Genomic DNA, 27,875 nt, shown 5'->3' on the forward strand with positions numbered 1-27,875 from the left:
AGATTATCTATTGAGTTAGGCAATACGAAATATAGATCAATTGTAACTCAAAAATGATTGAGTAGGACTCCTACTTATGCGTATGAAGGATTAACTGCTATGGGAATTGCCCTCCCTATGTAAATAGCTAGAAAACCAGATAAAAATGTATTAACCCAAATGTTCACTAATTTGTGAACAAATAAACAGATTGTGATTTATCCACACGGTGGAATAATAGTCTGCAATAAAAAGGCAGTAAATAACATGAACGAACCTCAAAAGCATTATGCTAAACGAAAGGAACAAGATACAAAAGAGCATATGCTGTATGAGTCCATGTATGTGAAATTCCAGAAAATTCAATCTAACCTTTAATGACTAAAAGATTAGTGGTTGAACTCGGTGGTGGCCACTGCGCAGACCAGACTTCGATTGTTCTCGTGCCTCCCTCAGCTTTTCCTCCGCAACCATGTCTGACAAACCCGGTATGGCTGAGATCCAGAATTCGATAAGTCGAAACTGAAGAAGACAGAGACGCAAGAGAAAAATCCACTGCCTTCCAAAGAAACGATTGAACAGGAGAAGCAAGCAGGTGAATCGTAATGAGGTGTGCGCCGCCAATATGCACTGTACATTCCACGAGCATTGCCTTCTTATTTTACTTCTTTTAGCTGTTTAACTTTGTAAGATGCAAAGAGGTTGGATCAAGTTTAAATGACTGTGCTGCCCCTTTCACATCAAAGAACTACTGATAACGAAGGCCGCGCCTGCCTCTCCCATCTGTCTGTCTGGCTGCCAGGGAAGGAAATAACTTGCATACTGGTGAAGGAAGAAGTGAGGTGGAAGAAGTGGGGGTGGGACGACAGTGAAATCTAGAGTAAAACCAAGCTGGCCCAAGGTGTCCTGCAGGCTGTAATGCAGTTTAATCAGAGGGCCATTTTTTTTTGTTGTTGTTCAAATGATTTTAATTATCGGAATGCACAATTTTTTAAATATGCAAATAAAAAGTTTAAAAACTTAAAAAAGAAAAAAAGATTAATGGTTGCCAGGAGCCAGAGGGGAGAAGAGGGAATATTTTTGGATGATGGAAATATTTTATACCTTGATTGTGATGGTAGTTACTTTACTGTACATTTATCAAAACTCACTAAATTGCATACTTAAAATTGGTAAATTTTGTCTAGGTGTGGTGGCTCACACTGTTGTAATCCCAGCACTTTGGGAGGCCAAGGTGGGTGGATCACTTGAGGCCAGGAGTTGGAGACCACCCTGGCCAACTTAGTGAAACCCTGTCTCTACTAAAATCAGCCAGGCATGATGGTGCACATCTGTAATTCCACCTACTTAGGAGGCTGACGTACATGAATTGCTCGAACCCAGGAGGCAGGGGATGCAGGAGCCAAGATTCCAGCATTGCACTCCAGCCTGGGCGACAGAGTGAGACTCCGTCTCAAAAAAAAAAGGTAAATTTTATTGTTTGTAAATTTATCTCAATAAAACATGGTCAAATACTAGAAATTTTATATGGTTCAACTGGATAGAAACACAGAATGACAGCAGACTTTTCATCTGTAACAATAGATGCTGAGAGACCATAAATAATATTTTCAAAGTAGTAAGAAAAAAAATAGTATGCATGTAGGAGTCTTTAGCTAGTTAAATGAGTAGTTTTTCAACGTTAGTGATTTTGCATCAAAATCACCTGGAGGGTTTATAAAAATGCAGATTGCAGAGGCAATCCCTGGAATTTCTGCTTCAGTAGGTCTTGGGTGGGCTGAGAATATACCTGTCTAATAAGTTCCCCTGTATTTCAGATTCTGCTATGAAAGGAACTATACTTAAGAACCACCAAGATGAACCATCATGTGAGAGGGCTAAAAAAGAAAAACTTCAGCCTAACAACAACTAAGAGAGTTTAGCACCTACACACCCTCCCTGAAAGAACTAGTAAGAGCTTCTTCAGTATAAAAAAGACCAAATCAGAGCTGGTGAATGGGAGGTAAGAAGCCCTTCTTTAAATATTACCGACACATCTCTCCCACCAAATTGCCAAAACAGCATTCTCTGGAGGAGAATCTCTTTTATTCCATCCCGTGGAAGGTTCCCTCCCACTTGCCAAGAATATGTTGAATCACTTCTTATGGCAATAAAAAAGCAGAAGGGAACAGAAGATTTGTTCTCTTACCCTTAATAGACTGAGAATTATTTTCTTGCTATGAATGTAAGAAGCAGTTAGCCATCAGGAGGAGAGACCAATCAGGGTACACATTATAGAAGCCAGGCCTTCTATGTAGTGGCAAAACAAGTGTGGGGTGGCGGGAGTGATCCCTGGGTGCAGGCCATAAGAGGTGCATTTTCTCTAGGGAATCAGAACAATAATAGAGTCAAGCTAAAGTATATATACTTTCTATTATCACTACATGCCATCAATTCTAAATAATGTCAGTGATAAAACACTCTTCCCCAATAAAAATCTTTTGTTTCGTCTAAGTTCTAAACAATTGCTGAAGTTACCTGTTAAATTTTAGTAATATATGCAAACTTCAAATTAACACATTTTTATTACTTATCATTTATTATTATATTATACATGATAGTTAATATGGAGAGTTGCCAGTTATACAGTTGTCTCCAAATATATTCAGACTTAGGTACATGGTATTTTAAGAATAAGTTAGTAATGGTTCAAAATCACGTGAACTTGCTTTGTGTCTCCAACTCTAGAGATATTACATATTCCTACGTTTAAGCAGTAGATTAGAAATAAGTGCTCATACCAAAGTGATTATAAAAACAAAGAAACAAACTTGAGTTACTAAAATTCCATCTTTCTATGTAACTATTTAGACTTTTAAATTATTTTGGAAATTTAAATCAGTGGAACAAGATATAAAATTTGAGGTGATATATTTTGTTTAATAAGCGCAAATTTTAGTTCACTAATTTTGTTACCAACTAATATCTTTAAAATGAAAATTTCTGCCTTTTGAGTTTTTCTGTTGTTTTAAATTGTCATTTTTCATTATTGTAAAACACCAATATGTAAGTATAAACTTTTCTAAATCTTTGACTCCAAAAATGTATTATAATCAAAAAGTGTTAATCTATTACTGATTTCCTTTTATGCATTGCAATATTTATATGCAGTATTTACTGTTTTACTGTCATGTATGTGCATATATACATACATATATCCATACACATTTAAATAAAATAAAACCCCCATTATCTGTGTTTCTTTTCTAGCCATCATGATTATTTGTTCAATTTCATGATTATTACTGAAAGCAATTTTGTCATATAGAGGAGATGTTAAAAATGACCTGCTCTGGTGTGGGCAGATAGGAGTAGGTGTATGTGCCTTCTGGAATGGTCTCCTGGACACTGGGCCCAACTCCTTCAACAAAAAGGACAGAAAAATGGAAATAAATTTAATTTTGTGGTTTTAACTCACTGCATTAAGTGAGAAAGCATCCCTTTAACTCCAGGGAATATGGGGTGGTGGCAGTGTTGGGGTGGAAATGGAGAGCTGATACTGTAGCAATGGTGGTGATGTACTGGCCCCTGCACAGGGAGGCTGTGCACAGAGAACAGTAACAGGAGACTCACAAAAACTGAACAAACACCATTTTTACAATGGAGAATTGACTAGATGAGGGTATACACCACCTTTAATCTCTGGAAGAGAAGAGACAGGGAGGTTTGGAGGGAAATCAAAGCCAAATACTATTTCACTTGTCCTTCAAGCCTATAAATGCCACTAAAGGAGATGAGGCTTCAGTAAACAAAAGTTATCTTGGCTTGAAAGTAGTCTTCTCTAAGTATAGTCCTATGACATGAATCAATTATATTTTGAGTAGCAGTAGCATGAAAGATATATTGTATTTAAGAGTATATATGTGTTGGCCTATTAAGAAACTACGCAGGCCAGGTGCAGTGGCTCACGCCTGTAATCCCAGCACTTTGGGAGGCCGAAGTGGGTGGATCACTTGAGGTTGGGAGTTTGAGACCAGCCTGGCCAACATGGTGAAACTTTGTCTCTACTAAAAGTACAAAAATTAGCCAGGTGTGGTAGTGGGCACCTATAGTCCCAGCTACTCGAGAGGCTGAGGCAGGAGAATTGCCCAAACCTGGGAGGCGGAGGTTGTGGTGAGCTGAGATCGTGCCACTGCACTCCATCTAGCCTGGGAGACAGAGTAAGACTCTGGGGGGATAAAAAAAAGAAAGAAAGAAAGAAAGAAGGAAAGAAAGGAAGAAAGAAAAGAAAGAGAAAGAAAGAAAAGAAGAGAAACGAAAAGTAAAGAGAGAGAGAGAGAAAGAAAGAAAGAAAGAAAGAAAGAAAGAAAGAAAGAAAGAAAGAAAGAAAGAAAGAAAGAAAGAGAAATTATGCAAAGGAAACTGCCAGAAACAGCTCTCAACTTAATTTAAAAGTTGGTGAAGCTCAGCTTCTGTATCTGGCCTCATTCTGGTGCTTTTAACCTCTGTTGTGTGCCCACTTTCTTTTCACAAGGCACCCAGGGTCATCCTGTGCTCCCTGAAGAATCGTCCATCAAAATATTTTTTACACTAAGGTCTAAAAGACTAAAAAAAGCCAAATATGATCTCATCTGGTATATTCATTTTTTTTTTAAATAAGCTTTTTATCTTGCAATAATTGTACTTTCACAGTTGTAAGAAATAAAACAGAGATCTGGTACACCCTCTACTCAATTTCTTGCAAAACTAGAGAACAATATTACAACCAGGTTATTGAAATTGATTATCAAGATACAGAACTTTTCCATCAACACAAATATCCCTCATGTTTGTCCTTTGAGAGCTTCACCCACTTCCCTCCTGCCCCATCCCTTCCTTAACTCCTGGCAACCACAGATCTGTTCTCCATTTCTGTAATTTTGTCATGTCAGGAATGTTATATAAATAGAATTATATGGTATGTAGCCTGTGGGGATTGGCTTGTTTCACTCAGAATAATTCTCTGGAGATTCATCCAGGTTGTGTGTGTCAGTAGTTTACTCCTTTTTATTGCTGAATAGTATCCATGGTATGGATATATCACATTTTGTTGAACTATTTTTTTTTTTTATTTATTTTACTTTAAGTTCTGGGATACACGTGCAGAATGTGCAGTTTTGTTACATAGGTATACATATGCCATGGTGGTTTGCTGCACCTATCAACCTGTTATCTAGGTTTTAAGCCCTGCATTCATTAGGTATTTGTCCTAATGTTCTTCCTTCCCTTGTTCCCCGCCCCCTGACAGGCCCCATGTGTAATGCTCCCCTCCCTGTGTCCATGTGTTCTCATTGTTTAATTCTCACTTATGAGTGAGAACATGCAGTGTTTGGTTTTCTGTTCCTGTGTTAGTTTGCTGAGAATGATGGTTTCCAGCTTCATCCATGTCCCTGCAAAGGACATGAATTCATTCTTTCTATGGCTGCATAGTATTCCATGGTATATATGTGCCACATTTTCTTTATCCAGTCTATCATTGATGGGCATTTGGGTGGGTTACAAGTCTTTGCTATTGTAAATAGTGCTGCAATAAACATACATGTGCATGTGTCTTTATAGGAGAATGATTTATAATCCTTTGGGTATACACCCAGTAATGAGATTGCTGGGTCACATGGTATTTCTGGTTCTAGATCCTTGAGGAATCACCACACTGTCTTCCCCAATGGTTGAACTAATTTATACTCCCACCAACGGTGTAGAAGTGTTCCTACTTCACAGCCTCACTAGCATCTGTTGTTGTTGAACTATTTACTTGTTGAAAGACATTTGTGTTCTTCCAGTTTTTGACCATTATGAATACAGTTGTTAGAAACATTCATGTGCCAGTTTTTATGTAGACATACATTTTCATTTCACTGGAACAAATGAGCAAGAATTCAATTTTTTGGTCATGTGATATTTGCATGTTTTTTTTTTTTTTTTTTAAAGAAACTGCCAAATTATTTTCCAGAGTGGCTGTGCCATTTTGCTTTCTCACCAGCCATGTATGAGTCATCCAGTTGCTCCATATCTTTAGCAGAATTTAGTGTTGCCACTTTTTGTTCCAGTCATTCTGATAGATGTGTAATGGTATTTCATTGTGGTTTTAAAATGCACCTAATGGCTAATACAGTAGAGTATCTTTTCATGCGTTTATGTGCCATCTGTATATCCTCTTCTGTGAAATGTCCGTCCGTTCATGTCTTCTCTTTTTTTTTTTGAGATGGAGTCTCACTCTGTTGCCCAGGCTGGAGTCCAGGGGTGCGATCTCGGCTCACTGCAACCTCTACCTCCCGGGTTCAAGCGATGCTCCTCCTGTCTCAGCCTCCCAAGTAGCTGGAATTACAGGCACCCACCACCATGTCCAGCTAAATTTTGTATTTTTGGTAGAGACGGGATTTTGTAATTGGCTAGGCTGGTCTCAAACTCCTGAGTTTGAGATGATTCGCCTGCCTCGGCCTCCCAAAGTACTGAGATTATAGGCGTGGGCCACCGCACCTGGCCTCTCCTGCTCATTTTCTGATTGGATTGTTGGTTTATTTACTGTTCAGTTTTGAGAGTTTTTTTATTTTTATTTTTATTTTTTTGAGACAGATTTTCCTTCTGTCGCACAGGCTCGAATACAGTGGCGTATTCTTGGCTCACTGCAACCTCTGCCTCCGGGGTTCAAGCAATTCTTGCGCCTCAGCCTCCTGAGTAGCTGGGATTACAGGCATGCGCCATGATGCCTGGATAATTTTTGTATTATTTTGAGAGTTCTTTGTAGTTCTAGATATTAATCTCCTGTCAGGTATGTGGTTTGCAAATATATTCTCCCAGCATGAGGCCTACCTTTTCATCCTCTTAACAGAGTCTTTCACAGAGCATATGTGTTAAAATTTTTATGAATTTCAATTTATCAGATTTTGCTTTCATGGATTGTGCTGGTGGGGGCTCTAGGATAGGGCCAGGGTTTTGTTTTTTCCTGAGGTGTTTGGCTGCAGCACAGCACTTATTGTCTAAAAGTTTTCTGTCTTCCTGGTCCTTAGCTAGGTTTTTCTCGGCACGTCTTACATCTGTGCTCATTGGTATTTCCACGTTGCCATTGTCTTTAGTACCCTGGGACATATAAGGCAAAAAGAAAACTGAGGGAACTCACCCCCATGTCACCCCTTGGGTCTTGAGTTCCCTAGTCTCTACCTTCTTCTCTCTACCACTCAGATTTCTTTTGTTTTTTTTATACACTATCCAGAGTTTTAGTTGTACTTAATGGGAAGAATACGGAAAAGTGTGTCTACTCCATCTTCCCCAAAGAAAACATTCTGCATTTAATTTTTATTAGGGATTTAGAAGTAAAGTCAGATTTAGGAATTTGGGATGTCATATTTTTAAAAATAATAAGGCCAGTCTTAGTAAACTCTAAGAACACAGTGCCTTTGAAGTCAAAGTCAGGTTCATGGAGATGGATGTACACAGAGGATTCACAGATCTAACTTAACACATTAAGACAAGCCACAGATAAGCAGGGAAATGTGTATGTTAATACAGGTCAAGAATAGTTGCTTTTAGGGCAGGCTGAACCAAGTCAAAATAGAGGAAGTAACTACAGGAGTGTCATGAGCAGAGCTCTTTCTTGGCATCAATCTGGGAAGGCTATCTAGAGGAAATAATGTTTCAAGAGTTGCTTTCCAGAATGGGAAAAAGATTTGCCAACTGGATGATTAAAAAATCTGCAAGATGTGATATTTTCTAGTGCATTTCAAATTTCAGATATTTTGGGTTTTTGTCTCTTAAAGTTTCACTTATTTTTTTTTTTTTCAGTTTTCTACTACTCTTAATTTTATTCAGGTTTTCAACTACCTTATTTAATGAATGGAACATATTTATAACAGCGTTTCTCTGTGGAAAAAGCACTGAGTAGAAAATGGGTTGTGGAGGAGCTTTGAGGTAAGTTGAAGAAGGTGATTGGGATGTAAAAGATGACAGAAAAAAAGATAAAATTAGCCTCGGAAGTTTTCAGATGAAAGTCCATGTGTATGCACACATATATATATACATTTGTTTGCAGAACCACTTGAGAACATATAGACAGTGCCCTTTATCCCTAAATATTTCAGCCTGTCTTTTCTCAGCAAAATATATAATTACCATCCAATAATCAAATTCAGGAATTTAATATTGATAACAATACTATTATCTAATATTCAGCATATATTCAAAAGTCGAACATTCACATTTTGCCAGTTTCTCCAATAATGTCCTTTATAGTAATTTCGTTTTCCCTCTAATTTTACCATCCAATCTGTGACTGTGTGTTGCATTTAATTATCAGGTTTCTCTAGTCTTTAATCTGTAACAGCTTCTTAACCTTTCTTTGTCTTTTATGACATTAATATTTTTGAAGACTATGATGAGGAAGCTGTTTTGTAGAATGTCTTTCAGTTGAGGTTTGTTTCCATATAATTACGTACAAGTAACATATCTTTGACTTGCGTACTACATAAGTGACGTGTGTCCTTTTTAGTGTCAAGAAATGCATAATGTCTGTCAATTTATCTGATTATTGACGATAACTTTGATTACTTGGTTAAGATAATGTCTCAGCTGTAAAGTTACCATTTCTCCCTTTATAATTAATGAGTACTCATTTTTGGCATTCTTTTTTCTCTTGTGTAAATCCAAATTTCCACCTCTTACCATTTTCCATCTTTCTGAAAATTTTTCTTTATCATTTTTTATAGGAAAGATCTGCTGTAAATAAATTGTCTCAACTTTGTGTAAAATGTCTTTATTGGCTGGATGCAGTGGCTCATGCCTGTAATCCCAGCACTTTGGGAGGCTGAGGCAGGTGGATCACTTGAGGTCAAAAGTTCAAGACCAACCTGGCCAACATAGGGAAACCCTGTCTCTACTAAAAATACAAAAATTAGCCAGTCATGATGGTGCACAACTCTAATTCCAGCTATGCGGGAGGCTGAAGCATGAGAATTGCTTGAACCTGGGAAGCAGAGGTTGCAGTGAGCCAAGATCGCATGATTGCACTGCAGGCTGGGTGATGGAGTGAGACTCTGTCTCAAAAAAATAAAAATAAAAATAAATAAAAATTTAAAAATTAAAAATGTCTTTACCTTCATTTTTGAAATACAGCTTTGTTGGAGAAATAATTCACTTTGGGAGGCTGAGGCAGGTGGATCAGTTGTGGTCGAAAGTTCAAGACCAGCCTGGCCAACATGGTCCCTCTCTACTAAAAATACAAACATTAGCCAGTTATGGTGGTGCACACCTCTAATTCCAGCTACTTGGGAGGCTGAAGCATGAGAATCGGTTGAACCTGGGAAATGGAGGTTGCAGTGAGCTGAGATCGCATGACTGCACTGCAGCCTGGGTGATGGAGTGACTCTGTGTCAAAAAAAAAAAAAAATAAAATAAAATAAAATAAAAAACATTTTTTAAAATGAAAATGTCTTTACCTTCAATTTTGAAATGCAGTTTTGTCGGAGAAAGAATTCTAGGTTTTTAGTTTTCTTCTTTCAGTAAAGATGCTTCTCCGTTGTCTTCTGGATTGCATAGTTTCTGATATATGTTGTAATTCTTAGTGTGTATCATGCCTTTCCTTTTTTTTTCTTTTTTTGAGATGGAGTCTTACTCTGCCAGTCAGGCTGGAGTGCAGTAGTGCAATCTTGGCTCACTGCAACCTCCAACTCCCAGGTTCTTGGGATTACAGGTGTGTGCCACCACGCCTGGCTAATTTTTGTAATTTTAGTAGAGACGGGGTTTTGCCGGGTTGGCCAGGCTGGTCTCAAACTTCTGACCTAAAGTGATCTGCCCACCTCAGCCTCCCAAAATGCTGGGATTATAGGCATGGGCCACTGTTCCTGGCCATATCATGCCTTTTCTAAATTCATTTGAAATTTTCTCTTTATTTCTAGTTTCAGAAATTTGATTATAATGTTCTTGGGCACGGTTTTCTTCAGGTTTATACTGCTTCTGGAGGTAATGGCTTAGATTATTTTAGATTTTTCTGCCTTCTAACATAAGTAATGAAAGCCATGAATTTCTCTCCAAGCATTGCTTTGTCTTCATACCATAAATTTTGATATGTTGTGCTTAATTTTCATCCAAACCAAGATGTTTTCCAAGTTCCCTTGTGATTTCTTCAATTACCCATGGGTTATTTAGAAGTATGCTGTTTATTTTCTAACAATTGGAGATTTTCACAGTTTCTTTCTGTTGACTTCTAATTGAATTCTGTTGCGATCAAAGAACATACTTTGAATAATTTCAGTCTTTTTAAATTTATTGAAACTTGTTTTATGGCCTAACTTATTGTCTATCCTGGAGAATGTTCCATAGGCACTTGAAAAAAAGTGTGTATTCTGCTGTTGTTGGGGTTGTGTTTTACAAATGTCAGTTAGGTAAGTTGGTTGATAGTGTTCAAGTATTCTATATTCTTACTTGTTTACTGTTTAGCTCTATCAATTGCTGAGAAGGGAGTATTGAAGTCTCCAACTATAACTGCTATTTTTTCCTTCAATTCTGTTAGTTTCTGCTTCATGTATTTTAGAGTGCTATTATTAGGTGCATTTATACTTTTGTAATTCTTGTATCTTCTTACTGATGTATTTTATCCTAATACAATCTCTTGTCTAATAATATTTCTTGCCTGAGTGTTTGTTTTGTCTGATATTAATATGACCACTCAAGTTTCTTGTGGTTACTGTAAGTATGGTATGCCTTTCATCATCTGTATTAGCTGGGTTCTCCAGAAAACAGGATATATATACACATACATATACCTAGATATATGTGCTATATAATACATCTTAATTATCACAATCTACTTCAGATTAATACTGATTTAATTTCAGGAAAATATAACAACCATGCTCAAATATAACTCAATTTTCACCTCTTTCTTTTGTGCTAGTATTGTCATATATTTTAATGTATATGTATTATAAACCCAGTAATAGTGTTATAATTATTGTTTTATACAATCTTATATTTTCAAAGAAATTTAGAGAAGAGAAAATATATTTATGTATATATTATATTTTATATATTTATGAAAATATATTTATTGTAGATTATATTTCTCTATCTTTTTAATTCGTGCACATATTTACTATTGCTGTGCTCTTTGCCCTGTGAATTTAATTTACCACCTGGTATCATCTTCTTTTAGCCTGAAGGACTTCCTTTGTTATTTCTTGTATGAAAGGTCAGTTAGCAACTCATTCTCTGAGTTTTTGATAATCTGGAAATGTCCTTATTTTTAGTTTTGATGGATAGAGAATTCTTGATTAAAAGGTTTTTCTTTCAGCATTTTGAATATGTCACTCTACTGCCTTCTGTCCTCCATTATGTCTAATGAGAAGTCAACTATTAATCACACCTTTGTTCCTGTGTAAAAGATGAGTCATTTTGCTATTACTTATTCCAAGATTTGTTTTCTTTGGTTTCAACCTTTTTTTTTTTGAGACGGAGTCTTGCTCTGTTGCCCAGGCTGGAGTGCAGTGGTGCAGTCTTGGCTCACTGCAAGCTCCACCTCCCGGATTCACGCCGTTCTCCTGCCTCAGCCTCCTGAGTACCTGGGACTACAGGTGCCCGCCACCACGCCCGGCTAATCTTTTGTTTTTTTTTTTTTTTTTTTTTTTTTTTTAGTGGAGACGGGAGTTCACCGTGTTAGCCAGGATGATCTTGATCTGCTGACCTCATGATCCACCCGCCTTGGTCTCCCAAAGTGCTGGGATTACAGGTGTGAGCCACCGTGCCCGGCAGTTTCAACTTTTTTTATTATGATGTTTCTAGTGGTGTATCTTTTTTAGTTTATCATACTTGGGGTTTGTTGAACTTCTTGGATTTGAAGATTAATATTTGTAATCAATCCTGGAGAACTGAGAGTATTGTTAGTTATTTCTTTAAAAGTTTTTTTCTGAATCTCTCTCTCTCCTTACCTTCTGGTGCTCCTATTACAGGTACATGGGTATGTTTGATGCTGTCCCACAGGTCTTTGAGACTGGTAATTTTTCATCAATTTTTTTTCTTTTTATTCTTCAGATTAAAAAATTTCTATTAATCTATCTTCAAGTTGCTCATCTGCTAATTAAATTTTGTTGTTGAGCCCATTTGAGGAATTTTTCATTTTAATTATTGTACTTCTCAACTCTAGAATTTCCATTTGATTCTTTTTTTAATAGATACTATTCTTTTATTGAGAGTTATTTTTAGACATTTTCATATTTTCTTTTCATTCTTTAAACATGTTTTCTTTAATTACTTGAATATATTTACAATAGCTTCTTAGAATGCTTTACACAATACAACATGTGGGCCTATAAAGTTAGTTTCTACTGATTGATTTTTTTTCCCCTGAATGTGGGCCACATTTTCTTTTTCCCTTTTCTTTTGTTTTCTTTTCTTTCTTTTCTTTTCTTTCTCTCTTCTTTCTTTTCTCTTTTCTTTCCTTCCTTCCTTCTTCCTTTCCTTTCCTTTTCTTTTCTTTCTCTTTCTTTCTTTCTCCCTTCCTCTTTTCCTTTTTTTTTTCCTCCTTTCTTCCTTTCCTCCCCTCTTCCCTTACTCCCCTCCTCCCTTCTTCCCTTCCTCCGTTTCTCCCTTTCTCTCTTTCTTTCTTTCTTTTTTTTTTTTTTGAGACAGGATCTTGCTCTGTCACCCAGGCTGAAGTGCAGTGGCATGATCAGGGCTCACTGCAGCCTTAACCTCCCAGGCTCAATTGATCCTCCCGCCTCTGCCTCCCAAGTAGCTGGGACTACAGGCTCATGCCACCATGCCCAGCTCATTTTTGTATTTTCTGTAGAGAGAGGGTTTCACCATATATTGCCCAGGCTGGGCTCAAGTGATCCAGCCACCTTGGTCTCCCAAAGTGCTGGGATTATGGGTGTGAACCACCAAGCCCAGTCTTCTTGCATTCTTATCATTCTTGGTTGATAACTGGGCATTGTCAATGCTATACGGTAGCAACTCTGTATTCTGGTTTTTTCCCCTGATTAAAAAGAAATTTGTTTGAACTTAAATGGTGGAATAATTTTCCCCTGTGGGTGTCAGGACACTGCTGATGTCTCTGCTCAGATTTTTTATTCTGATTTTTATTTTTTATCCAGGCTAACTAGAGTTCATCACTGTATCAGTATAGCTTAGTGGTCAGCCAATGATTTGAGCAGAGATTTTGCTTAAACACGAGGAGTGGGTACATTCAAAGTTCAGCTAGTTCTCAAGTGCGCCTTGACTTTTTTCTTTCCACTGGGGCTCCCTTGGGTTTTCCCTGTATATGTGTATTGTTTTCTAGTCAGTCAGGGATGGGTGGAGAGCTAATCTAGATCATCTGTGACTATGTCATTTCTAGGATCTCCTTGTCTACCTGTTCTCACTGATTGACCCAACTTGTTCACAAACTCAGGCTAACAGAGTTGTGAGTTTCATCTCTTCATTTCCTATCAAACTTGCTTTTTTTTTTTGACTGACAATGCTGCCATGCTTCCAATGCCTTTTGCTTCCTGTCCCAAGTCTAGTCTGCCCTCTCTGGCAGCAAAGCTTCTAATTTTTACAATCTGCCTCACCATTTTAAGGTTATCATTCTTAGCAACTAAACTGGGAAGGGGAGAATGGGAGTGGACCCAGGCAGGAAGACCACAGACTCCTGAGGTTCTGATCTGAGGTCCCAGCAATTAAAAAAAATCAATAAATGCCTCATAATTTATTTCCCTTTGGTCATTTTTCAGGGTCCTGAAATAGTTGTTTTTGACATTTTTTTCCAGATTATACTTGTTTTGTGAAGAGAGGACTTACCTACCTCTTAATTCTGCTATAGCCAGAAGCCCTGTCTACATGTTTGACAATTTTTTAATTGGATGCCAGACATTGTGTATTTACCTTGTTTGTTGCTGGATTTTGTTTTATCTCTTTAACTAATGATGGATTTTGTTCTGGTGCACAGCTGTTACTTGGCTTCATTTGGCTTATTTTGAGGCTTACTTTTAAGCTTTGTTAAGGCAGATCCAGAGCAGCCTTTAGGCGAGAGTTAATTTAATCTTACTATTAAGGTGTTGCCCTTTCAAGAACTCTACTCAAGTCTTCATGTACTATGAGTTCTTTTTTTTTTTTTTTTTTTTTTTTTCTTCTTCAACTTTTAAGTTCCAGGGTATATGTGCAGGATGTGCAGGTTTGTTATATAGTGGGTAAACATGTGCCATGGTGTTTTGCTGCACAGATCAACCATCACCTAGGTATTAAGCACAGCATCCATTAGCTATTTTTCCTGATGCCCTCCCTCTACCCACCCCTCTGACAGGCCTCTCCATCTGTTCATGTGTTCTCATCGTTCAGCTCCCACTTACGAGTGAGAACATGCAGTGTTTGGTTTTCTGTTCCTGCGTTAGTTTGCTGAGGATAACAACTTCCAGCTCTACCCATGTCCCTGTAAAGGCCATGATCTCATTCCTTTCATGGCTGCAGAGCATTCCATGCTGTTTATGCACCACATTTTCTTTATCTAGTCTATCATCAGTGGACATTGGGGTGATACCACATCTTGGCCATTGTTAATAGTGCTGCAGTGAACATATGCATGCATGTATCTTTATAATAGAATGATTTATATTCCTTTGGGTATATACTCAGTAATAGCATTGCCTCTAGATCTTTGAGGAATCACCACAGCATCTTCCACAATGGTTGAACTAATTTACATTCCTACCAACAGTGTAAAAGCATTCCTTTCTCTCCTCATCCTCGCCAGCATCTGTTGTTTCTTGACTTTTTAATAATTACCATTCTGACTGGGTAAGATGGCATTTCATTGTGGTTTGAGGTTGCATTTCTCTAATGATCAGTGATGCTGAGCTTTTTTTCAGTTTTTTTTGGCCACATGAATGTCTTCTTTTGAGAAGTGTCTATTCATGTCATTTGCCTATTTTTTAATGGTTTTTTTTTTCTTGTAAATTTGTTTAAGTTCCTCGTAGACTCTGGATATTGGACCTTTGTCAGTTGGATAGATTGCAAAAATTTTCTCCCATTGTATGGGTTGTCTGTTTGCTCTAGTGATAGTTTCTTTTGCTGCTGAGTTCTTTTCACTCTGAGTGGTAGAAGCATGAACTATTTTAAGATCTATGAATTGTTCTGCCTACTCCTTTCAGTTGGTTCTTTCTCTGGCTTAGGGTAGATTCTCTACGTATGTCATAGATCAATATTCAGAGAGAGACTTGATGAGATTTCTCTGCAGACCTTCAGAGTGCACTCTCTCCCTATGCTGTTCATATCTTCTCCAATACTCTACTCCACAAATTCTAGCCATCTCAATCTTGCCTAGCTAGATCTCTATCTATGAAATTCATGGAGATCTGTTTGGTTTACCCCTCCCAGTGATACGAACTAGAAACTGCCTGCAATTGTAGGGCTCACTCAATTGTTTGTTTCCCTTCTCCCAGGGATTACAGTCTTGTACTACCTGTCTGAAATAGTTATTTTATTTATTTTGTTCATTTTTCCCATCTCTTAGGGAAGGAGAGTAGATCTTATCTCTGTTACTCCATTTTGGCTGAAAATAAAAACTAAACAATTTTAATTAGGGAAGAGAAGTCAGTTTGTTCATGATTTGAGATTACTGTGGTTGCTTTGTAGAGAATGAATTACATGGAAGTAAGATTTGCCAGCTAGGAGGTTTTAAGTAGTAGTCCAGGGCAGAGATGAATACTTGCCTGGTCTAAAGAAGTTGTGGTTAATGAAAAGCAAAAAATAAAACAATTTTTTAAAAAAGGAAAAAAAGGATAGATGATTGGAATGTGTCTTGATGTATCTTGGACATAAAATGGATAAGACCTGCTGATTATCTGGATGTAGCAGGCAATGAAGGAAAGTGAGCAAAAAAGGATGACTCCTGACTAGCCTAAAGCCCAGCCAATTTTTATTTCCTTTAGCCTCTTTTAAACCTGTAATTTGGCTTCTTATTCTGCCTTTACCATTCTGTTCTTTGAGCCCAATTTCCTTCCCTATTTCTTGCTTCCTTTTCTGACAACAGAAAATGTTGAATGGTCAACTCTGGAAATATGAAAGATAATGTGTTATGTATTTGGTGGGCATTGAAGCCCTAGTAGAGACAACTGATTCAGTAGCCCATGTCAAATGGCCCCAAAGAGTAGACAAGGACTCAATAGAACCAAATCATGTAGGATGTATAGGATCCATTATTATAATCCAATCAGCAAGATTTCAGGCAAGCAAACAAAGATTTAAAACAGGTCTCACTTTAAGGAGTGTTCCCAAAAAGGGAAGGGTTCTCCCATTGATTGAGGCTTTAGCTGGGGAAAACTCAGAGCCATGTGGTTGGCCCTATCCTGGGGCTGACAGTCATAGCAAGCATAACTTCCCTAGATATGAGGGGTTTTCTTGTTTATCCCAGTAGTCTGCGGCATTTGTGTTCAAAACAAGAGTCACTCCCCCTAAGAAGACTGCCCTTTAATTACAGGCTTTGTACCGGGAGATCCCAGAGCATGGAGTACAAGAGGCCAGGGAGATATCTTAAACTTTGTGTCAATGCAATGAACAAAAACCAGTCACCCTTGAGGACTGGGCGTGAGTCTGGAGATGGAAATCAGGCTGTTGCTGGGAGTCTCTGGATTTCCTCTGCAGTTCTTAGTGCCACACAGTTTAACGTGGCATTATTCTGTGCATTATTCAATAACTGCTTTGTTATGTCTCAGTTTTTAAACCTTCAGTTAGTTTCTGAGGGCTGCTAGAACAAAGTACCACAAACTGGGTGGCTTAACGACAGAAATTTATTGTCTCACAGTTCTGGAGGCTGGAAGTTCAAAATCAAGGTGTCAACAGGGCTATGTTTTTCTTCCATCAGCAAGAAAGACTACTCAGGGACTGGCATATTTACTTTATTGGACCAGTCATGTCAAGTCTAAAGCTACATTTTCCTATGAAACCTATGGGGAAGAATTCTGCCTTGACTCATTTAGCTTCTGTGTTTGCTGGAATCTTTGGCATTCCTTGGCTGATATGTGCGTCATTCCAAACTCTTCCTCTGTTGTCACATAGCTATCTTCTCCCTCTTTGTCTCTGCACCTTTTCTCCTCTTCTTATAAGGAGAGTTGGTTACATTGGATTAGGGACTCACCCTACTCCAGTATGACTTCTTAACTAACACATCTTCAGTAACCCCATTCTTAAATAAGATCACATTCTGAGGCACTGGGAGTTGGGACTTTTACATTTCTTTCTGGGAGAGACAATTAACCTATAAGGTTGGAAACCATGTCTCAGACTTTCTTCACTCCAAGGAAACTTAGAGCACTGCTCGGCAGTTTTCTGCTTTGGGTAGAAGTGAAGGAAAATTAAGGACTATGATTTCTTTTAAAGAAACAGATTTCGGCTGGGCACAGTGGCTCACACCTATAATCCCAGCACTTTGGAAGGCCGAGCCAGAGGATCTCTTGAGCCCAGGAGTATGAGGTTACAGTAAACTATGATCAATACCACTACACTCCAGTCTTGGCAACAGAGTGAGACCCTGTCTCTAAAAAAATAAAATAAAATAAAACAAATTTTATATAAGGACGTAATATATTTAATTGTAACAGAATAGTCCTTTGATATTAACTGATATAAGTCCCCTATGATTCTTTTTTTTTTTTTTTTTTATCTTACAGCCCTTCCCTCATTCTTGAGATACAGATTGTCTTAGGAAAGGTTGTTGCAGAAAAATCGGAGAACAAAAGAGTGAAATTTTACCTTTTGAGTTTTAAAAGCTTAGGTCCAGAAAGAAGGCAAAAACATTTAGAATAATACTTGATTAATCAAAGATAGTTCTTTCTCCCTCCTTTCTATCTGAGATTAGATAAAGTGTCCAGAACTGGGGGGAAGAATAAGAGGAGCATCTGAGAGAAAGCAGGACCAGTTTTTTGTTCCTCAGCAGGGGTCCTGTGGCTTGCCCCCAGGTCGATTCCTGGGGAGTATGAAGGAAGCAAGATCTTCCCCAGATGGGAATAGAGATTTAGGAGAAGAGGAAGATTATATCTTGCTTTCAGGGAAGTCTTAAGACTTGTAGAATTTTCCTGTCCAGGTAGGATAGAAGCAGAGTTGAGTGTTTCCTCTATCTCTGAAAGGGGCACAGAAGTACTCAAGGTAGAGCCAGCCTGGAGAGACCTAGTGGTCACGAGCAAGAGGCTGAGATGGGCTCTGGGACTAAGGCCCAGCTAAATGATGGACATCCCAACACATGCAGTTACAGAGAGATGACGGTGCCTCCCCTCCTATGCCTCAAACTCATGTAATCCCAAAGATAGGTCCCTGGATTGACTCACTATGTTTCTACTGCTATATGGAATGAGGCTTATAAAGTAAATTATGTTTGTTTATTAAAAGATAAAGTAATTTCTTCCAATCCTTAATTTGTGGCCTGAGATTTATTTCAACTCCATAAAGAAAATGATCTTTCTAAACTTGCAAGCTGCCTCATATTTGTAGGTGGCCAGTGGGAACTGAAACTGTTCTTCGGGCAGCCAAGTGTAACATCAGCATTTTCCCAGACTACAGAAGTGATTTCTGAGATCTCACTGATTCAGTCTCCAGGAGAGAGGGAAAGAGAAAAGCAAGGAGTGGGAGGGGATAAGGGTATGTGATTAAACCACTTAAATTATGTTTTAAAGTTTTGACTTATTGTTCTGAAAGGATTCTGGCCCTTTTAGAGAGGAAGTTCTAAGAAGCTCTGTAACTTGAGGTACCTGCAAAGATAACTTAGCTGTTGTTGCTAAGGAACAAGTGTATTTGAATCGTGGTATCAATGTCACCAGCTCCTGCTCAAATGGCAAAAAGTAAAGGAAAGATGTAAAACCAGCAGTGGGGAAGGAATAATTCAGTGTGATAGGCCATGCGTTATTATTTAAAATTGTCTCTTCTCTGAAAAAATATAGCCTCACATTTGAGGATGTCTCATAATTGTTCCCATAAGATAAATATACCAGTCTCTGCATAGTTTCTCTTTGATGGAAGAGGAGAGAAAAGTAGGAGACAGGGAAGGGAGCAGAAGCCAAGTGGCATAACTGACCTAATTAAAGGACATTTTGGAGGAAGAGGTCATAGTCAGAATGAGCCTTTGGAATTAGACTGAGTTTTAAGCATTGGTTTTGCTACTAACTAAATGACCTGGGGCAAATAATTTGTAACTATTCCCCCACCTTGAGTTTCCAATCTGTAAAATATGATGTGCTGTACTAAGATCTCATGAATTTTGCTATTTTGTCTCTTAATATTTATTTCTAAATCATTCATGTTTTTTTTTGAAACAGGGTCTTGCTCTGTGGCCCAGGCTGGAGAGCAGTGGTAAAATCATAACTCACTACAGCCTCCAACTCCTGGGCTCAAGTGATCCTTCCACCTCAGCCTCCTGAGTAGCTGGGACTACAGGCATGCACCACCACACCTAGCTAATTTTTAAAAAAAATTTTTTGGTGGCATCTTGCTATGTTGCCCAGGTTGGTCTCAAACTTCTGACCTCAAGTGATCCTCTTGCCTCAGCTTCCCAAAGTGCTGGGATTATAGGTGTGAGCCACTGCACTTGACAACTTTCATTTTTATTTCAATAACCCAGGGTGGTAGGCAGCCTCTGAAGTGGTCCCTAAAGATCTCCATTTCCTGGTATTCACGCTCTTGTGTAATCTCTTCTCCTTGAGTATGGGTTGGGCCTAATGACTTGCTTCTAATGAATAGATTATGGCAGAAATAATGGGACGACACTTCTCATATTATGTTATAAAATGACTATGACTTCTCTCTTTATTTCATTCTCTTTCTCTTTCTTTCTTTCCTTCTCTTGGATCACTTGCACTGAGGGAAGCATGCTGTCATATTGAGAGCAATTCTGTGGAGATGCCCATGTGGTATGGTGAGGGACTGAGGCCCTCAAACAGAAAGACATTGTGGATCCTTCATCCACAATCACGTCTTGAGAAAACTGCAGCCTCAGGCAACAGCTTAGCTACAATCCTGTCTTTGAGCCAGAGGCACCCAAGTAAGCCACTCCCAAACTATTGACCCATAGAAACTGGGAGATAATAAATGTTTGGTTTTTTAGCTTCTAAGTTTCAGGATAATTTGTAATGCAGCAATAGAGAACTAATACATGGCTGAGGTCCATCTCACAGTGGGCCCAATGTGTCCTGAAATCATTGTGTGTTTACTTCCTCAGTTCCAGAATGCAAAATTAGAATAGACATACTCAGTAACTAGCAGAATCCCTGTAGTGGTTTCCTAACACCAGGAATGAGGGCTATAATGGTAGGAAACACCAAGTGGAAGCCATTTTGGTTTAGTAATTAAACCATTTTAGTTTAGTTACAAAAACACTAAACTAAAAGCAATACTGCATTCTTGGAGGAATAGCAGAGATTAGTGGCACTAAAAGGAATTGAAAGATGTAGAGGCTATGATTCAGCCAGATTGACAATGGACTACTTAATCAGGTAGTGACTCCCATTGTAGTTGTTTTTCTAGATGTAGTTTTGTTGCTGGAGCAAATTAACAAATCCCTGGTATGCAATTATTAATCTGGCACATACTATTATTTTTATACCTGTTAATGCAGACCATCAAAAGAAGTTGACTTTCATCTGGCAAGATAGCAATAATATGTCTTCACTGTCTTACCTCAGGTGTATATCAGGTGTTTTAGCCCATTGTCATAATCTGGTCTGCAAAGACCTTGATTTACTTTTCTCTTCCATGGGACATCCTTATATTGATGGCACTATGCTTATTGGACATAGTGAGCAGAAAGTAGCAACTACTTACTTTAGACACATCAATAAGACATTTTGGATGCCAGAGAGTGCAGAAGATAAATCCCACCGAAATTCGAGGATCTGCTACTTTGGTGAAATTTCTAGGGGTTCAATTATCTGATATATGAAGGGATTTCTCTTCGTCAGTGAAGGTCAAATTGCTGCATTAAGCTTTGGTTACTATTAAGAAAGAGGCATGACGCCTACTGTGTCTCTGGCATTTGAAGGCAATATATTTCTCATTTGCACATACTACTTTTACTCATTTACTTAGTGACCTGAAAAGCTGTCTGTTTCATATAGGTCCCAGAGTAAGAGTAAGCCCTACAACAGCCCAAGCTGGCATGCAAGTTGTTCTGCCGACTGGATCATGTGATTCAGAAGACCTGAAGGTACTTATAGTATTAGTGGTTCATAGAGAGTCTGTTGGGAGCTTTTGGTTGGCTGCTATAGATGAATCACAGCAGAGACCCTTAGAATTTTTTAGTAAAGCCATACCATTCTCAGGGGGTGACTATTTTCCTTTTGAGAAACAGCTTTTGACTTGCTCCTGGGCTTCAGAGGCTGAATATGTGACCTTGAGCTACAAAGTTACCATGTGGCCTGAGCTGCCTATTGTGGGTATTGTCTGCCCTACTAAGCCATAAAGTTGGACATAGACAGAAGCACTCCATTATCAAACGGAAGTGATTTCAATAAGATTGAATTTAAGCAGGTCTTGGAGGCACAAGTAATTTGCACGAGGAAGTAGCTCAGATGCCCATGTCTTCTACTGATGCTACATTTGCTTCTTTCTCTCAGCCACACTTATGGCCTCACAGGGAGTTCCCATGATCAGTTGACTGAGGAAGAAAACACTTGAGGTATGTTTACAGTCCATTCTTCATGATATTTAAGTACCACCTGGAAGTGGATAGCTGTAACACTATAATCCCACTGGGACAGCCCTGAAAGACTGTATTAAAGGGAAATCTTTTCTGTAGGTGGGATTTTGAACAGGACACATGGTGTTCATTTTGCCTAGGATGAGAGATGGCTAGACATATGAGTCTATATTAGTTCATGGGCGTGGCTAATGGTTTGGCTGGATGGTCAGGGACTTGGAAGGCACAATTGGAAAACTGATACGTGGAGAAGAGATACGTTAATAGATCTCTGCAAATGGACACAGAATATGAAGACATTTGTGTCCCACATGAGTACTCACCAAAGGATGACTCAGTAAAGAAGGATTTTGATGATCTGTTCTATGGATGTCAGGCAGCCTTCTCCAGTCACTCCTGTTGTCGTCCATAGGGTTCATGAACAAATGAGGGTTATTCTGGGCTTCAGCATCACGAACTTTCACTCACCAGGGCCTGTTTGCACACAATCTCTGTTAAAGGCAGAGACCAATGCCAGCCCCCAATATGGCACTATTCTTTGGGGTGATCAGCCAGCTACCTGGTGGCAGGTTGATTACATTGGTCTGTTTCCATCACAGAAGGGATAGCACTTTGTTCTTACTCAATATGGAATTGCGTTTTCTGCTTGAAATGCTTCTGCCAAAACTATCATTTTGAACTGTCATAACACTTTATCTAAAAGGCATCACTGTTAACCAAGAAGCTCACTTCACAGCAAATGAAGTGAAGCAATGGACTCATGCTCATCGAATTCACTAGTTGTACCATGTTACCCATTATTCTGAAGCAATTGATGTGTTAAAATGGTAAAATAGTCTTTTAAAGGCTCAGTTATGGCACTAGCTGGGTGGCATCACCTTGTGGGACTGGGTCAAAGTCCTTCAGGTTGTGGTTAATGTTCTAAATCAATATCCATTCTATAGTGCTATTTCTACCATAGCAAGCTTCGCAAGTCTAGGAAGCAAAAGGTAGAAATGGAAGTTGTTGTTCTCATGATCATCCCTAGTGATCCACTAGCACAATTTGTTTTTTCATCCCCACAATTTTAGGCTCTACTGCTCTGGAAGTCTTAGTTCCAAAGGAAGAAATGCTTCTACCAGGGACACAGTGATTCCATTGAACTCACAGTTGAGAAGACTGCCACTTGGCCACTTTGAGCTCTTAATGCCACTGAATCAACAGCATATCAACAAAGGGGTTACTACACTGGTTGTGTTGACTGACCTTGACTATCAAGGGAAAATTAAGTTGTTACCATGGAATGAACGGCTCTATCTAGAATGCAGGAGACCCTCTAGGGAACTTTTAGTATACTTATAGTTTGTGATTATTAAGTCAGTGTAAAACTACAACAACCTCCAATTCAAGCAGAACTGTTAATGGTCCAGACCTTTTAGGAATATATTTGGAAACAGATAAGGAACTGTGACTAGTTACGGGGCTTGATAAGGAAATATGAATGCATAGTAGAAGAAGGCAGTTATAAATACCAGCTATGACCACATGACCATTGCAGAAAAAAGGACTATAATAGTTGTGAATACTTACTTAGATGTGCATATTATGTATATATTAACCAAATATTTTTGTTTTCTTCCTTCCTTCTCATCTTATCTAATATAACATATACTAAGTTAACTTTTTTCTCAATACTTAAGTTACAAGATGTCAAAAGGTGACATGTGAATCAGTTAGGAGAAGAATAAAAGATCACCCAAATAAAAAAGAGGACTTTTTATTCTCTTTTGATAAAAGAATTAATGCAAGACTCAACAAACTATGGTTCATGGGCTGGTCATCTATTTTTATAAATAAGTTTTTCTTGGAACACAGTCATATTCATTCACTTGTGCATTTTCTATGGCTGCTTTCATGATACAATGCTAGCATTCAATAGTTGCAACAGAAACCATGTGACCTATAAAACCTAAAATATTTGCTATCTGGCTCTTTAAGAAAAAGTCTCTGACCCCTGGGTGACCATATTTTTGGTTGCATGGTGATAATTGTATTACGTTAGGCAGAAGCATGACTTTATTCTTTCCTTTATTTGGAGGTTAACTATGGAGATATGTATGACTGCAAACTTGCAAAGGATAAACTGAAGTGACTTTGTAATGTGTTGCCTTGACTAGGCTGAACTACATTTCCCAGCATTCCCTTTCTTGAATGTTTCCAGTTAGGCTGTATTACAAGGGAGATTCCCCTGGGGGATTTGGAGACTGTAAATGAAGCAATAGCCATTTTGAAACTCACATATCTTGTCTGTTTCCTTGTTGGTGTGGGCAGTGGCCAGGACTGGAACTGCTCTATCTTCCCCTGGATCCTCCTTCAGCTTATCTGACTCTTGGGCCAGGAGTATGTGTGTGTGTGCTTAGTTTCACGACAAAGGGCCCTGGCTTCTTCATGACCAAGGTCAGAGGCAACAAGTACAAACACAGGTTTTTGCCTGTCTTACTGGCTCAAGCTTGTGCTTATGGGTTCCAGCTTGTTCTTGCTCTCCCTACTTTACATCTTGATTGCCTGCCCTGAGGACTTCCAGCTCCAGCATCAGATGCAATGACAATACCCTTACAGAAACTACTATTTAACCAGCAACCACAACTGCATAAGGTAAATCTCTATAACACATTTATGTATTTCTTAAGGGGTCAATATCTTTGATTAAACCCTGATTGATACATGCAATAAACGTTTATAAAAAGGCATTTAAATGTTCTAATTAAATCAATTTTTTTGCTATCCTTTTGTGGTTAATTTCTAAGTTTTTTGCATTTTTTAAAATAAATATGCTTGTATGAATGCTTTTCATTTATGAACATTTTCTTTATGGCCTAATACATGGTTAGTTGTAACTCTTTCTACATATGTTTCTGAACAATGTGTAATCTCTGTTGAGTGCAAAGTTCTATGTAACTTGTTATCATGTTATTAACTCTTGCTATACTTAATTTTGTGTTTTCGATATTGTTTATAGGGAAATGTGTTAACTTTTAACATGATAGTCATTCTGTCAATTTCTTCTTGTAAAATGCTAGAATGTTTTCTCTTCATATTTTTTGAAACTATATTGTTAAGTGCATGGAAGTTCATGACTAATATAGTTTCTTGGTGGATTGTATATTTTATCAATATGAAATACCCATTTTTACCCCTTTTAATGTTTTTATACCACATTAGTATTTGCCATTTCTATTATATAATAATTGAGATAATATATAATGTTCTTGGTCTCTCATGTCTGATAATAGTAAGCAGGCAATAAATAGAGGCTGCTATTATTATTGTCATCCTTGTAATAAATATTATTCTATGTCCCACAGTGTGCAGATTGGTCTCTTTGGGAGACCAAGTGGGAAACAAAGGACTAAAGGACTTCAGATTAAGAAAGAGAGCAACTGCCTCTCAGGCACTGCATAATGATGCTTAGCATTTCTTCTCCTCTAAACAAGGTGATGGAAACTCCAGGAAAGAGAGGCCCCAGGCTTGGACAGATCACCAGAAAGCCTGCCAAAAGAGTCTTCCTAGGCAGCCAAGAGAATACAGCAGAAACAGATTTTCTTGTTGGATCTTGGCCTTTTTGCTTTTGAGGCCCAGCTGAAACTAGGAAGGGTAAAAGCAAAATAAGGTCAGACCTAATAGTAAATGTGTTCCTGTGGTTGGAAGGTCAGAATTATCTCTTCAGAGATCCCCTTGAATTTACATATATTTATTCTAATTCTGATAATAACACTCTGATGTAGGACTGATGCACTTCATTTCCAGATGAGGAAACTGGTGTTCACAGAGGCGAGAGATGTAGTCAAAGTTTCAGAGCCAGTAAATGCAGAGTCAGAGTTTGAGTGCAGCTATAGCTCCAGAATCCATTCTTTCCACTCCACCATGCTGCTCCTCAGAGCAGCTCTTAGTGAGTCATCTTGGTGAGGGGCAATGAATCTGGGGACAGGAGCAACCTTCAGCAAGAGCTGAGATAAAAGTGCAAAATAGAGAGTAAGCCACGAAAGAAATAGAAGTGTTTGGAAATGTTGGAGAAAGGCTTACGTCCATGTTGAAGCTTACTCCCTGAACTCTGTACCCTTTTCCAAATGGACAGAATTGTGAAGAGAGATGCAACGATAATTCCTCTGAATGATGTTTTTCAGGTCTGAAGAGATGGAACGCACTGGGGATTCTCTCAGCCTTGCCATTTGAGAATGGAGAATCAGGGAGAAAGCGAAGGGGCTGGAATTAGAAATTCAAATGCAATCTGATGAAACCACTTTCAACTCCACAGTTATTAACCCCAAGCTGGCTCATTTCTTTAAATCTTGAGCCCGTCTCAAAGGTACTATACATGAAGCTCAGAAATTACTGATCTCTCTTTCCATATGGCCAGTGCATCTCCCCAACTCTGGAATGGAAGAAGCAATAAATGCTGAATAAGATATTTCTTTAGGGAAGACCAAGAGCAAACACATTCTAAAGATGAGTAACCTTGTGAAAAATGTAGACCCAGTGCAGGAAAGAAACAGGTTGCTTTGAAGGATCTGCTAGGGATTTTTTTTTTTTTTTTTTAAACTAGGAAAGTTTGCCCCAGGCACATTCACCCAAATAATAAAATGAGAATGGTGTTTGCAAGAATTTAAAAAGGTCCTTAAACTCCTTTCTAGTCAGAATAGATTATTACAAAATGTTCAAGATAGCTCTTCAGAATTTCATTTGATGACCTTGACATGAATTTAAAGCAAATCTCTACCTTAAAAGTTGTATTGGTAGAGTGATTAAAAGTATGTGATGTTCTTTGCAGAGAGGTGTTCATTTGATGAGAAACTGGAGAAAAGCTCTTTCCTAACAATGTTATTGCAGCTCTTTGCAAGAACTTTAGTAAATTCTGGCTTCTGTCCTAGGTTAAGTTAATTAGTAGTAAGTAATTAGTAGTATAGGTAAAGATAATTAGTGTATATAAGATAATGATTGAAGTTAAATCAACCAAGGATGGGGATGGAAAGGTGTGGGGGATAGCACAGGCCAAGTCCTGGAATTAATTGCCAGAGGCAAAGTGAGTGAGGTTCCTGAATAGGCTCTGGGCCAGATGGTAATCAGAATGATCTGCTCTAAAGAGACCTTTGATGTTGGTTCATTCTTTATGGGATTCCCGGGATTGAAAGGCAAGGGCAGCCTACTAAAGCCCTACTTGATTTGCAATTTTTTATAAAATAGGTCTGGTGAATAATACCTAATTTTCATTACTCCCAAATTAAGTCACAGCATTTCACCCAATTTCTACCTGGGTGAATTCAGTCCATGAAAAGGGTCAAGCTCTGTAAAATATTTGAAGAGAGTTATTCTGAGCCAAGTATGAGTAACTATGGCCGGTGACACAGCCCTCAGGAGATCCTGAGAACATTTGCCCAAGTTGGTTGGGGTGCAGCTTGGCTTTATACATTTTAGGGAGACATGAGACATCAATCAAATACATTTAAGATATCCATTGGTTCAGTCCAGAAAGGCAGGACAACTCCAAGCTTCCAGGTTACAGGTAGATTTAAAAGTTTTCTGATTGGCAATTGGTTGAGTTATTATCCATAGAAAGGAATTGTCTAGGTTATAAGATGTTGTGGAGATCAAACTTTTATTACGCAGATGAAGCCTCCAGATAGCAGGTTTCAGAGAGAATAAATTGTAAATGTTTCTTATCAGACTTTAGGTCTGTGTTGTTAATGCTGGAGGGTATGAAAAGGCACGTCAGACCCTCACTTCCCGTCATGGCCTGAACCAGTCTTTCAGGTTAAATTTTAGAACACACCAGCAGATGAGGAAGTCCATTTAGATGGCTGGGGGTGGCTTAGAATTTTATTTTTGGTTTTCAATTCACAATGCTGAATTATTTCACTGAAGAAGTTGTTACAGGAAAGAGGTCCCAATTCAGACCCCAAGAGAGGGTTCTTGGAACTCATGCAAAAAAGAGTAAAGTGAAAGTAAGTTTATCGAGAAAGTAAAGGAATAAAGAATGGCTACTCCACAGACAGAGCAGCCCCGAGGGTGACTGGTTGCCCATTTTTATGGTTATTTCTTGATGATATGCTAAACTAGGGGTGGATTATTTATGCCTCCCGTTTTTAGACCCTATATGGCAACTTCCTGATATTGCTATGGCATTTGTAAACTGTCATGGCACTGGTGGGAGTGTAGCAGTGAGGACAACCAGAGGACCCTCTCATCACCATCTTGGTTT

The 27,875-nt window shown here is 38.4% G+C and overlaps 1 long non-coding RNA gene and 1 pseudogene across 1 annotated transcript in view; one reads left to right on the top strand and one right to left on the bottom strand.

The window, feature by feature from the left end:
• Window positions 1-451: 451 nt before the first annotated feature.
• Window positions 452-728, top strand: LOC111550460 (annotated as a pseudogene).
• Window positions 729-2,217: 1,489 nt separating this feature from the next.
• The window catches only part of LOC111550461, a 102,344-nt gene continuing 76,686 nt past the window's right edge, over window positions 2,218-27,875 (bottom strand). Inside the window, exons 2-3 of the long non-coding RNA XR_002734040.2 lie at window positions 21,964-22,114; window positions 2,218-2,341 (exon numbers count right to left, since the gene is read on the bottom strand). This is a non-coding gene — a long non-coding RNA (uncharacterized LOC111550461). The remainder of the gene's footprint in view (window positions 2,342-21,963; window positions 22,115-27,875) is intronic.

This window comes from Piliocolobus tephrosceles, chromosome 15 (assembly GCF_002776525.5).
Source record: "Piliocolobus tephrosceles isolate RC106 chromosome 15, ASM277652v3, whole genome shotgun sequence".
NCBI classification, from domain to species: Eukaryota; Metazoa; Chordata; class Mammalia; order Primates; family Cercopithecidae; genus Piliocolobus; species Piliocolobus tephrosceles.